A 14179-nucleotide genomic window follows, 5' to 3' on the forward strand; every position below is an offset into this window, starting at 1 on the left:
CAAAGGGATACAGCTTTCTGTGTGGCTGGCAGGCCACTGCCTGCTTGCGCCTCTGCCCGCTGCCAGCTTGGCCACTCTTCCCTGATTGGGCCAGCCTTTCAAGGTCATTTGCATATGCGGGCTGATTGGGGCTCACAACATTCCACACCTCATCCCCCCCCCCAGACAGTTGGAACACAGGTCATTTGCGTATGTGGCCTGATTGGTCCTCAACCCCCACATTCTAATCAGTCTACAGTTGCTATACCACTCATACCATCAGATAATCCCTTCGAGTTCAAGAGACTGCAGTTCCCCCTCAAGGTCTGCTTTGTTATGACAGGGGCAGACACTGAAGGTAGCAGGAATTGACTTGAAAGAGGACTGCTTCTCACATGGGCAGTTCTACGTGGCCTGGTCCAGAGTGAGCTCACCCAGCAGCCTGGTGATCCTAGCACCTGAGGAGAAAACCACCAATGTGGTCTACAAAGAGGTCCTTCGGTAGAAAAAAAAAGCAGTTGTATGTATTTTTCACTTTATTTATTATATTACAATCTTTTCCTTTTAAAATCTCTTCAATCTCTTCAATCTTCAATTTCAAAGGAAATTCAAAAATTTCCTTTTAAAATCTTTTCAATCTCTTCATTTCGAAATTACATTTTGAAATTCACTTCATTGGTTTTTGGCATCAACATGTTTCGCTTTATTCAAACACCTTTGTGAAGCTCGGATACTATGCTATTATACTACAAAACCAACTAAAACACACACACACACACACAAACCAAAAAATGTTACATACCCATAAGTATTATAACTGGATTTAAAGTAGTTAATACTGTAGTGAAGCACAGGTATCAAGCTAGTCTTTTATACAAAATATACCGCTTTAGACCAAGGCTTCAAAGCGGTGAACGAAGAATTATAACATATTAAATACATACATTTGTGGACATTGGAAATGTTAATATGGTCAGACTCAGAGAACATATACAGACAAACAGATGGCACATCATGTATATTAAACTAAAACAGGGTATGCAGTGACAGTGATGTAGACTAATCTGTTTATCAGATGAAATAAGTGAATTCTTTATTTTATTGAATTCTTTTTCAAATTTTATTTCCACCTACACTGAGCTTGTGGAAATGAGATAAATATTTTGAAATTCCTCCAGTCTCCTATAGTTATTGCATTGAAGTTGAATTAGAAACAGAAACATCAGTGTTTTTATAAGTTAATAATGGCAGCTTGATTGCTATAGGCTCAGTAAGGTTTCCCATGAGATTCTGGCTGAGTAGCATCTGTGTTGTTTTATTGACAATCGTGTAGTTTTCATTACTTCCCCTAAATGCTTTGTAATAGGTAGACTCTTGTTTTGAATGCTCTGTATTGCATTTTAATTTGGGAAATACAAATTCTACATAATTTAAATCTATACTTTACAATTGACTCAATAAAAGAAGCCATATCCTCCAGTTTGCAGGATTTGAGCAAGTCTGTTAATGATAGGATGTTTTGGAGGTCTTTCATTCATAGGGTCACTAGAGTTGGAGGTGACTTGACGACACATAACACACACACACTTTACAACAGATTAGAGAACCAAATTGCAGATTAAAAAATGAGATTACACAGAATAATTTTCCTTTGCAAGATCCTTTAACAGTTGTGGAGGCACATAAAGATGTTTGGAACTGAGAACAATCTGTTCTGTCAAATTTAACATTCTACGAATGCCCTGTGGCACAGAGTAGTAAGCTGCAGTACTGCAGTCCAACTCTGCTCATGACTTGAGTTCGATCCCGGCGGAAGCCAGGTTCAGGTAGCCAGCTCAAGTTTGACTCAGCCTTCCATCCTTCCGAGGTCGGTAAAATGAGTACCCAGTTTTCTGGGGGTAAAGTGTAGATGACTGGGGAAGGCAATGGCAAACCACCCGATAAAAAGTCTGCCAAGAAAACATCGTGATGCGACGTCCCCCCATGGGTCAGTAATGACTCGGTGCTTGCATAGGGGACTACCTTTACCTATGAGTAATAGTAGTTTTTTTCACCTATTGTGTGAGCCCAGCTTCATAATTTGGGTGTCAAACATAATCAATCAAAATGCAAATTCAGTGAGTTCCCATGCCAAGGAGGTGGGTTAACTCTCACAGTGAGAATGCTGTCCCCTTCTGAAAGAAATTAAGATAAATAAGATAGTAAAGAGAAAGGTGAGAAATAAATATGTATGTATTTATAGACATATATATTCATTTCTCACCCTTCTCTCTCTAACACCTAACAAACATTTAAAAAATAATTGCAAAAATGCATAATTGCCAAATTGCAGAATAGATGATGGGGTACTGGGTGATGTAAAGAGTGATAGCCAATAGGTGCTTGGCCTTCCCCCTGTTCAAACTGAAGCATGCTGAAAATGTGCAGATCCCTTTTTTTCACTAATTGCCCCAGGACAGAGAAACATATGCTTATTTAAAGGTCAGCAACACTGTCAAATTGCCTAATCACTTTTAAAATGTTACATCCATCTTGGATCATAACAAGAGAGACTGACTTCCCACAGCAAGATTATCCTTTCTTTTGTTCCCTAAGCATGTAATATTGCTGCTGTATTGATACCTGTAAAACATAGCACTATGAGAAAAGTATATTATTTTTGTCATCATCTGGAAATGTTCCTTATTGTCCCCAGTTCCAAAGTGAAGTCTGAAGACAAAGATAGTTGAAAACAATTGTTGCTGCCGGCCACACTGGTACTGCACAAATTGGAATACTTTTGTGACACTTTCCTAGGAGTAAACCCCATTGAATAACATGGGACTTCCTTCTGAGTAAACCTGTTTAGGTTCTTTGCAGGTCAAAGGGGACTCTCTTCTTTTTTCTCTTCAGCTGAACAGCTGGTTGAATCCAACTCAATATGTAGAAAGACAGCAACAGAATTGGCTTTTACTAAGATTGGACAATATTATCTACAGAACATACTGCTAAATCATGAAATGGTTTTTGTTGTAGTGCTTCATCAAACTTAGAATACAAATGTTTTCTAAACTTCTCACAATTATTTTGTTTTTCTGAGAAAAGAGGTGGCAGAACTCTCAAGAGGGAAATGAAGAAGAAACAATATAAGAAATAATATTATTTTCAAGCACTATTGTCGAGTATTTTCAAGAGGTGCCAGAACTCCGTTCCACCGCATTACCCCTGAAAAAAGCTCTGCATGTAATACTCATGTCACGTGTATTGGTAGAAGCCCAAATGCCACTTCACAAACAGGTGTACTGTCCATACTGTGATAGACTGGTGTAATTTCAAAGAGGAGGGTAAATTTACCATTTTAAACAGGGGTAAGTTTGCTTGGGGTAACAATCTCCTGACTCTTCCAGGAGGTGCCGGAACTCCGTTACACCACGTTCCCCCTGAAAAAAAAGCCTTGCATTGGCTTAAGAAACCTGGGGATTATTTTTGTTTTGTTTTTTAGTAACCCAGATCAAAATGTGGATCCCTACCACAACATAACTATGAAAATGCTCATTGCAAAAGAAAATGTATTTAGTAAATTAAAGTTTTGATTCTATGGAGCATGCATAAGAACATGTCCAGAGATGTCTCTTTCCTGCCTCTGCCCTCCCCGGCAATCCCCTGAGACTTCCAAAATGCTGATGCTGGAGGATGCAGGACTTGCAGGGACAAAAAGTCACCCAGACGGGGCAGGGGCTGCAATAAGGAGGGAGAACCAGCCTGGCACTGTTCCTGTGCCAATGGAATTTCTTGCCTCAGTGGAAGCTCGTCTGATGGCAGAGGAGGGCAATTTGGCTGGGGTTCATAAGCTTCTTGAAAATAATTGTGCTATGCTGTATTGCAAAGATATCAGTGTCCATAGTATCACTCAAACTCAGGGTGTTTGAAAATAGCAGACCCCTCATTATGTTACTCAGTAAACATTTGCTCATAATGGCATCCCACAAGGAAATTGTCTTTTGCAGTTAACTATTCAAATGATACTTTGTGGAGGTAATGCCTCCTTTCTTCCCCATTTGGATCTTGCCGTTTCTTGCTTCCAACTCTGTAAGGCCCTTGCTTCATGCGATTGTGTAAAGGCACTGAATCTTCAAGGGCCTGAATATTTGCACGGTGTGTTGTTTGTGGACAGGCCAACAGACTCAAGTGCCTTTCACAAGGTCTGTTGGCAAGAAGAAAGAGCTTGGAAAGAAGCAAGTCTAGGTTTCCCAATAACAAGGCCTAAGTCAGCTGCTCTTTATGTTTGCAAATAGTTGGATGGGTTAACTGTGAACAGCAGGAGTATGTTGTACCTGTGGCAGTGCAGACTGACAGACAAGGTACAATGCACGCAGTAAGGTTTTTATCTTATCTCTTTGGACCTAAGTATTTTAGTGCTCAGTGTCACTGTTTGCATTAGACCTTTGCAAATAAACAAGACGTCCCTATTGATAACTTTGGAAGCTGTGAACTCTGACCTTATTGTTTCCTCAGACAAGTTCCCCAAATGCCAGCGCTTTCTATGCACAGCACACCCATCTTTATCCAGTTGGCTAATGGGGGGGAGGTCTAACTATTTCTAAGAGTCAGTATGCCTTAAGCTTCAGCACTGTTGACACAATAGTATATAGGGATACCTGATAGCGACTTAGAAATACACTATGGAGAAAGAACAGCACTAATTTATGTCCTTGCATCTGTAAGGCAAATAGGATTAATCAGTTATCATGTGTCATATATGTATATATGGAACAAAACTGCTGCTGTTAGGCATAACTGTGGGCATTTAAGCATAAGTGGGTGTGACACAGGGAAAGAAATGGCAATGGCCCTGAGGCTCTAGGAGTTGGGAGCAAAGAGTTAATGAGTTCAGTAAAGTTTAGTAGATCAGTCACTGGGAAAGAGCTCTGTAATCACATGGAAGTGGACAATCCACATTTGACAGTACCTGTAGTCCGATTCTGAGCCCCTCCTTTTCCAGCAACCACAGATGTGGATATGGGACTACCAATATGGATCCTATAAGCCTTGGTGTCAGCATTCCTCTATTCATCGAAATTCAAATCTGCACCTTCTCAGTGCAAGGGCTTCTATGTGTGTCTGCAGTACCACACCCTGAAGTCAAACTCACAGCTAGGTGATCAGAGCACTGTACAAACATGTCAGGTCTGCCTCCGCCCCCTTTTGCTCTCCCGCGTTCTCCTCCTTGTCGTTTTCTCTCCTAAGTTTCTTTGAAAGTCAGCAGGCTTCACCTGAGCTGATTCCCTGCTTCATTCTGAAGCAGTGGAAGAATTGGGGTAAGCAACTTTAAGCTTGCTGTGCTGGGAGGACAGCTAGGTTTGCTTATTTAGAGGACTGGCTTGCGATTGCTGCTCCTGCATGCCGCTTGTCTCTGCTTACAGGGGACTGGATTTGTCAGATTCAACTAACATCTTAGCATTCCAGTGCCTTTGCTGCTGAGAATTAACTCTTTCTTTGCAGAGGTGCATTAAAAAGGAAAATTAGTGGGGTTGCCAAGGAGGAATATATGCTGAGTGTCGATGTACTGGCACGGTGATGGGGAGCTGTGTGTGAGGGATGTGCAGCGCCCCCCCCCACTTCAGGGCATTGTTCTGGGGAAAAAAGAAAAGAAAACTGAAAGCTGAACTCCTTTGGGAAGGCCTTTACTCCATCTTCACTCCTGTAACCCAGCAACAACCATCCACCAATCAGCTTTGCTCAATGGCAGAAGTAGAGTTTGCTTGCAGCCCTTTCTTCCTTCTCCCTTGGAATTTTCCTCATCAGCATCATTACTGCCTGATCGGTTTTCTCACCTGTCATCTTCAAGACCTTTAGGAGGGGAACCTGCAAGTATATTTGTTATGGGGTGTTATAATGTCTGTTTGTGGGGAGGAGGGGGGGTTGGCTCTCTGTAAATTGTCCTATTAGATGGAGTATTGAATGAAACTGAATGGTTGACACTGGCTAGGCAGAGAGGAAAGCGTTAAAGGTGACCTAACTGATGCTTCAGAAGGCATATAAGGAACATGTCTGCCTGCTACCTGTATGCAATTGTTTACTAAGGTCCTTCTGCTTATGGGGGAATTCCTAGCCACACCTTTTTATGTACAGTAACAAAGTCCTTGTCTATATTTTTAAAATACTCTTGCTATATCTCCCAGAATTTGGTATAACAGTTTTTATTTTTAAATTGTCGAAGATTTTAAAGAAACGCTAACCTACATGTTCTCTAAGAAAGAGGCAATTGTCACGTGTTGTAGTACATATGTAATATGTGCATCCTGCATGGGAATGGGCCACTAACATTTGCTAACTGTTGTTGTTGTGTGTTCTTTTCCAGCTTGTTATGAAGCAAGTGTGTTCCGAGACCAAAGAGTGAAGAGATTGTGACCCGTGGAGCAAGTTGGTGAGTGAGATCTTTAAAGTGTAATGTGGCTGGGAAACGTGTAAAAACTTGTGGGAGATGCGTAACACAGAGATGTAGTTGGGCTGCGGGCCCTGTTCGCTGGATGTTTTGTTGTTGCTTTTAAAAGTAAACAAGAATAAAAACAATCATAAGTCACCTTGGGAGGTCAGAAGCAGCAGAGAGATGGCGTTAGAAACATTTTGAACAAACAGATAAATATGTATGTGGTAGAGGATCAGGCATGCACTTCTCACCACAGCCATACACATACGGAACAATGTAAGGGTCATATAGGCAGACAGGTCTCTACACGTGTGCCAAACTTGAGTTTGACTGGAGGGAAACCCCAACCCAACTTATGTTTAAAGTGTGATTCAATGGGGGAGAGCAAATCAGGTCTGGTGTGCATGTTGAGGCAGGACGAGCATCTTCATTCACTCCTTTTTGCTTTAACTACTAGAGAAAGGCTGTGGAAAGAGGTCAGATCACACCTGGGTAGACATGTGCAACTGACTACAGCACAAATACCGCCCCCTACCCTTTCCTGCCAGTTAAAGCACATGGTGTTTAAGGGAGGGAATGAGGCTCTTCTTGCCTCTGCGTCCCACCCCCCACCTCCACCTCGTTTTAAAGGTAAGCTTTGGATCGCATATTAAACACAAGTTGCGTTGGGGTGTCCTCCAGTTTAGGATATATATGGCCTTATAAATGGATGTTTCTTTATCATGTCCAGTGTGACTTTATGATAGGGAAAGAAGCATGTACTATCATGAAAAATGGATCCAAAGTGTTATGTGACAGTATGAACCAGATCATAAACATAGAATGTTTCTTGCCCTGCTTAATCTAGAAATCCCTCATTACCATATGTAAATATATTGTAATGAGGGTGTTGATTATGTTAGAGCCACACAAATTGTACTATGGTGAGTACATTACACTGTTTATCCTCCTTTGTTCCAGTGCAGTTTCTGAGTACTGTTGATAATGGCCTCCTGGAATAATTCTGGCAACAGGCATACTGCCGCAGGAAAGAAATTCCTTATTTCTTCAGAAGTCTTGTGTTTTCCATTTAGTGAGAGGTTTATATAGTCCTTCGGGCTGATTCATACATACGTGAACACCACAACATTACATGGTTTCATGTAGTTTTTGCAGCAGAGCCAACAGTAGCCCAATGGGGCAGTTTGAAGATACAAAAATGACAGTGGTGAGGAAGGCTATAGCTGCTTCTCCTCACATGCTGTAGTGGTGAGCAAAAGCGGGCTCTCATGTGTCTTGGAGGCACTAAACTCCCATTGGACTTCTGATACAAAGTCTTTGCGTCAAGTCCCAACAAACACAAGGGCTTTGTAACAGGAAGGCTGACCCATAGAGAATAATGAACATGTGACCTGCCTCCTCTGAAAACTATTGAGGTTCAAGTGATACAAGGCACCAGTGTTTAGTGCACAGTGTTTAGAGTAGTGTGTTGTGTTTCTCCTGTGATGGCTGTTTCACACACAGAATTTTTCTCTTGTGATAAAAGTGATGAGGATGTATGTGCAAACATTCACTCGTTAACTATATTGTTGTTCACTAACAGCTGATTAGCAATCAAAAAACATCTAATTGCAGCGTTTAGTTAGACCTGTAAATAGCTTGCTGAGTTAACAGGTGTGCTTTAGCATGAGACCACTCTGTGTTTTTCCTCTGCTTGTTGTCAACAGACTTATTACCTGTAAGGGTCAAAACCCACGTTCCACAGGAGACTGGTGTCTGGATCTCCTTGGTTGTTTTTGTTGCTCCATGTTTGATCAGAACAGTGGTGCTTCGTAGGAATTGTGCATTCTTTCCCAAAGAAATACAAAATGAAACAAAAAGCTTATTTAATTTCATTTGTTTGGAGACGGAAACAAAGAGGAGACCAGCAAATGAGCATTTCCTTGTTTTCTTTCATTGGTGTGTCCTGGATTCTTCCTCTGCCTCCACTTCCTCTCCTCTGCATTGACTGAATGCTTTGGGATGGGTTTGCTGCACCTGGCTGCAGTGTTGCAGCCAGGCAGGCAGGGGCTAACTGGCCAACCAGTCAATGGATCTCCACTCTCCCTGCCCTGCCCCCCATGATGCATTGGGGAAGGAAAATCTGAGATTCTGCATGTTGGTATTCCCAGGGAACTGCAGTTGGTACGGGTTAGGGCAGCGGACAGGCTGAGGAGGTATTCCCCATGGAAACAAATATAGCAAATTATTATGTGCACAATTAAAAGAAAACGAATGAGATTGTCAAAACAGTTAAATGAAAATGTTTAAATATTGCACATATCAACAGGGTTGGTTCCAGAGTTTAAGGTCCTTGACAAGATAGTGCTTGATGGTTCCCCCTTACCCAATGCTCCCATGCCCATTGCCCAGTGCCTCCCCCCACCCCAGTAGCAGGTGCGAAATGCCAATATCCTGAACTAGTAGTAGGCATGTGTGTGACTTGTGAGCGAACAGCTTCTACAGCAGACATAGTTACTCTGTCACTAATTGCCTGGTGAAGTGGCTCTTAGCAGTGGCACTGGGGAGCCACAGTCCCAGCATCTCACTGACTCTAATTACAGCAGCTAGCAGCCACATGCTCCCACTCCTTGGATCCCTGGAGCAGGAAGAGGAGGAGCTTATGTTACACCTGCTGCCAGCAGTTACACTCTCTCATACATATTCCATATATGCTTCCCTTGATACATGTATGGGTGTGTGTGCACGTGCGCGTGCTGGTTTACTGACTGTCATATACTATATGTGTTCTTTGCAAGCTTGAAGGTAACATGCTTATTATAGTTCAGATATTATTCATTAAACAGAGAGAAAAGCAACAACAAAACAATCCCTGCTGTCCGAGCCTTTATTTGATTATAGACTTTCGACCCTTTTATTTTGTGCAAAAATCCCCACTGTTCAAGTCTGGCAGCTTCCTCTTCGTCTCCAAAAACACCCTACAATATAATGAATAGATGACCCGTCTCTTAAGCTTGTTTCGAATGGAATGGTAATCTGTCTTCACAAAGGATTTAGAGCATCACATCAGTTTGCAGTGCGGTTAACACTGTGGAAACACCCATCTTGCTAGGAGCACAACTTTATTATTAGAAAGAAAAGAAGACTCTTACATGCTTAATGTACAATGGGGGGGCAGTTTCCTGTAAGGAAGCAAAACAACATTTATAAAGCTCTGGTTCTTTGAAAGAGCAAAGAATAGCATCATCTCAGTAGCCACCATATGCCTTCTGAGCCTCTTCCTAATGCCAAACCTACCTCTGACCTTTCTTTCTTGCTTTCTAGACCATGCTATGAAAATCCAATGTGCTACACAACCTTTTTCATTTTTATTTAGACCTAAATCTCACTGTATTCAGTGGATTATGCAGACTACTTTTAAGTGAGCATAAGATTGCAGATGGTACCTTACATTTTTTTGTTTGTTTGCAGAGAGCTGTGAACCTCTATGATTAGGTACAAACAAGGCTTTTGGGTACTGAATACTAGCACCTTTTGGGTGCTCCCCCAAGTCCTGAGGGGGGAATTGGTGGAAATCTGTGCAACCAAAAAACCCCAACAACACTGGGTATAAATAATGATACTGCTCAGGAAAATCCTAAGCAGAGTAATTACTGGGTTTCTGCAGAGCTTGACTTAGCATACAATAATGTGTGCTAGGTATACAAATATAGGTATCGCCGGGAATTATTTCTTTCCCAAGCAGCAGCTCTGAAGTGTACAGTACTGCAAAAACATATTTATCCATACTGAAATGAATTCATTTTGAGGGAGAGTTTAAAAGTTGAATGCCTAAGAACCTAAGAAGAGAGCTGTGGCTCTCGAAAGCTACAAAGAGACCTGTGACTCTCGAAAGCTTATGCTACAATAAAGTTGGTTAGTCTTAAAGGTTCTACTGGACTCTTTGGTATTTTGCTACTAAAGACTAACACGGCTAACTCCTCTGGATCTAAGAAATTAAGGTTTCTCCATTGTCCTAGTAAATACTTGACTGCTACAGACTGCCTCAGGAGTGTTCTGTCATTCATTCTTCTTCATTCTATGATAAAGAAATGTTACCAAAAGGAGAAAATAAGATTGACTTGGATCAACTAAAGGATTCCTGTGAAAGAAAATTAAGAGTGATTATTGCTGATTCCCCCTTCCTATTGCAGATTTGTGACTCTCTCCTCATAATGTTTGTGGGAGTCCCCTGTCCCCAAGGAACATCTTTATGGGAGTATTTTGGGTTGCAACAGAAAGGGGGAGTTGAAGAAGCCTCTCCTCTAACAGAAATTGCATCAATTTGCAGAAATTGCCCCATTGCAGCACAACAAAAGTAAAACAGACAGGTCCCTACACAGTCTAAATTTTGGGGAACACAAAAATTCGAGGAAAAAAAGTAACAATATTAATAAAGGATTTATGGAACACAGCCATGAACAAAGTAGCATGAATTTAGAATTTGTTTCAATTTAGGAATATGATAAAGGGTGGAAGTAAAAGGGTTAATCAAAACTCATTCATTCATTCATTCCCTGATCTGGATAACCCAGGCAAGTCTGATCTTGTCAGATCTCGGAAACTAGGTAGGGTCAAGCTTGGTTATAGATCAAGATGGGTAGCAGTGTTAGTCTGTCTGTAGCAGTAGAAAACAGTAAGAGTCCAGTAACACCTATATGACTGACAACATGTGTGGTAGGGTATGAGCTTTCATAAGCCACAGCTCACTTTTGAAGAAGCTTGGTTAGTAATTAGATGGGAGACCTCCAATGAAGATTAAGGTTATAGAGGCAGGCAATGGTAAACCACCTCTGTTAGTCTCTTGCCATGAAAACCCTAACAGGGGTCGCCATAAGTCAGCTACGACTTGATGGCACTCTCAACCAACAAATTTATAATCCATCTTTCTCACTGAGATCCAAGGCAGATTACACAGCATAAGTCCACATGAACAACTGCTGGGACAATCAATAAACAATATAATAGGGTGTGCATGGCAGTAATTTGAAAAGAAGCATACAGTTCAAATACAGGAATGCAGCAATGAAACATTGCTGAAACAAAACAAAAATTTGATGTGACCTATAAAACTAAACAAAAACTACCCAGTAGGAACATAGCTACATCAACAGTCAGTACCCAGTAGAATAGTCTACAATCCCTGTGCCTTTACCAGGGCATTTCTCTGAGCCATTTCTTATAGCACAGCCCTATTGCCCTAGTAAACAAGCTGTCATGAATAATTCAGTTTTGCATAGTTTGCCAGGAGAGTGGGAGCTTTCCTGCCATCCTCAGACACGCCACTTCATAAGGTGGGGGCCACCAAAGAGAATGCATGTATATGGGCAGCTGTTGATTTTACCCAACTACTGGGTGGTATCTGCAGAAGGCCTTGTTCAAATAAGCAAAGCTTCTGTGGTAGAGCATAGGGGGATGAGATGATCTTGTAGATATAAGAGCCAAGGCCATGGAAGCCTTTGTATATGACAGCCAGAACCTTAAATTGGGCCTGGTAAATGATGGGTAGCCAATGGAGTGACTGCAGAATAGGAGTAATGTGTACACTCCTATTCCTGTTAATAATCAAGAACAACATTCTGCACCAGGTGGAGTCTGACTTTGAAGGGAAACTGATTTAGAGTGCATTACAGTAGTCTAGTCTCTCGGCTACCAAGATGTGAATCCAAAGAATTTGTATAACTGGATTAAGCCTGCAAATAAAGCAGTTAATATTTCATTTTTTATACTAACTGATATGTGTGGTTGCAAAATTTGAGGTTTTTGAAAACCCAATAAACTGAAAATCACATTAATTTTGCTTGCTTAAAGATAACAAGTGTTTAAATTTCAGGACCAAGGGAAAAAAGAATCCATTGGCTTTCTAATTTATTATTAACTAGAATCACAGCATCAGCTTAGCCAGTATAAAAAGCTGGTTTCGTCTGAGAACAGAATCAGTGTTTCAGCCATCGGTGCTGGGAGGCTGACTGGGCTTTGGCCAGATCTACTTCATGGACAAAAGATTTTCCTGGCAGGCTATTTGGTGCAATTTCACTTAGCAATGTACATCTGGTGGTGACATCCTTTGCAAAATAGTGTCAGAACATATAAAAGCCCCCTTTGTGAAAGTTGACCTCTGATGTAAATCCTCACTAGATGCTGAAGTCATTGTCTGTTATTTGCTGAATCAAGGCAATGTAATTCTTGCCGCACATAATTTAGTATCACATCACCCGATACCCCCGTAACTCCCACTTGCTAAATGGTTGGTTGTAAACTCTTCAGTACTGAGATATTTCCTCCCACTTTTTCTCACATTGGTACTGTAAAGCCCTATGTATGCTGTTGGCACTATAGGAATATTATATATCTGACTTGCAGACTCATATTTCTTCCCAACAGGAGGAGCAGGAGGAGCCAGTTTGGTGTAGTGGTTAAGAGCGCGGGACTCTAATCTGGAGAGCCGGGTTTGATTCCCCACTCCTCCACTTGAAGCCAGCTGGGTGACCTTGGACTAGTCACAGCTCTCTGGAGCTCTCTCAGCCCCACCCACCTCACAGGGTGTTTTGTTGTGGGGATAATAATGACATACTTTGTAAACTACTCTGAGTGGGTTTTAAATCGTCCTGAAGGGCGGTATATAATTCGAATGTTGTTATTATTATTAAGAAGAAAATGATCCTCCCAGCAGTAGGGGTAGGAAGGGGAATCCTGGAGCTCCTGTTGCAAGTGGCAAGTTGTGGGGGAGGGGAGTTGACAGTCTTGTGCTGTTCCTGCCAGTCTGTTTGAGTTGGCAGTGATCCGCACATGCACTGGCCGTGAGGATGCCTAACGCCTGCACATCTTAGTTCAGAAACACTTTTTGTTACATTTAGGCAGCTTAGGAGTGAATTTGGCTACTACTTGAAAATAGTCACGCATCTGAGGAAGAGAGCTGTGGTTCTCGAAAACTCAATATGCCTCAATAAAGTTGGTTAGTCTTAAAGGTGCTACTGGACTTTTTACTATTTTGCAACTTCAGACTAACACGGCTAACTCCTCTGGATACTTGAAAATAGTTGGTTATCCTTTCCAAGCCTTTTCTTCCCCCATGCTGGTCTTTTTTTCACATGCATCTGCTGCACTGGAAGTCACACTCCACTTTTCTCCTCTTCCACCTCTGCTGTGCTCTCCTCCTCCTGAACAATTGGGCTGCCTTTTTTCCCTTCAGCATCTGTGTCTGACCCTTTTCTTTCCTTGCTCCTCCTTCCCAGCTGATCCCTCCCTCTGCTCTGAATCTGCCGGCTGTGGTTTTTCTCATAGACACTGGGAGATGTGACAGCCTGTGGAATTGTATTATCTATGAAAAAGCTATACCCAGAGCTGAGAAATCTGACATGGCTCCCCAGGCAGCAGGGATGGATCGTGGAGAGAATTTCAGTCTCCGGCAGCTTTTCCTTTCTGGCAGTGGCAGTAACTGATTATTTATGCTTGTGGCATTTCTTTCAGTGCAGATGTGAGTGATGAATGGAAAAGGCTAAAGACGGGTAGGTGACTCAAATAATCTGAGTCTGCAGCACATGCTCTGTGTCGAAAGGGACCTTCTCTAATTGCTTAATCCTCAGGTATGCATTTTACATTTACTTACAAGTCCCAGTTTAATATGAATTAAGATAGTTCTCATGTATTCTTTTTGTATTACATGCAAAAGTGTTTGGCTTAGGGCTCTTTTAAAAAAATGCAAATATACTCCAGCAGTGCTGAAACCTGATGCTTAATGCATGAGAATTGCAAGGTGTAATGGATTGATTT

At 41.7% G+C, this 14179-nt stretch overlaps 1 protein-coding gene across 4 annotated transcripts in view; it reads left to right on the plus strand.

Moving 5' to 3' along the window:
• PAK6 (p21 (RAC1) activated kinase 6) overlaps positions 1 to 14179 on the plus strand; it is a 59980-nt gene that overhangs the window by 16096 nt on the left and 29705 nt on the right. Inside the window, exons 1-3 of one of the 4 annotated variants that reach the window (XM_054972364.1) lie at positions 5199 to 5276; positions 6320 to 6385; positions 13877 to 13992. The gene's annotated coding sequence lies outside the window, so the exon portion shown is untranslated. Of the gene's footprint in view, positions 1 to 5198; positions 5277 to 6319; positions 6386 to 13876; positions 13993 to 14179 lie in introns of those variants that run through there. The other 3 variants (XM_054972362.1, XM_054972365.1, XM_054972363.1) reach the window with 3 other exon arrangements.

Source organism: Eublepharis macularius, chromosome 2, assembly GCF_028583425.1.
Source record: "Eublepharis macularius isolate TG4126 chromosome 2, MPM_Emac_v1.0, whole genome shotgun sequence".
Lineage (NCBI taxonomy): Eukaryota > Metazoa > Chordata > Lepidosauria > Squamata > Eublepharidae > Eublepharis > Eublepharis macularius.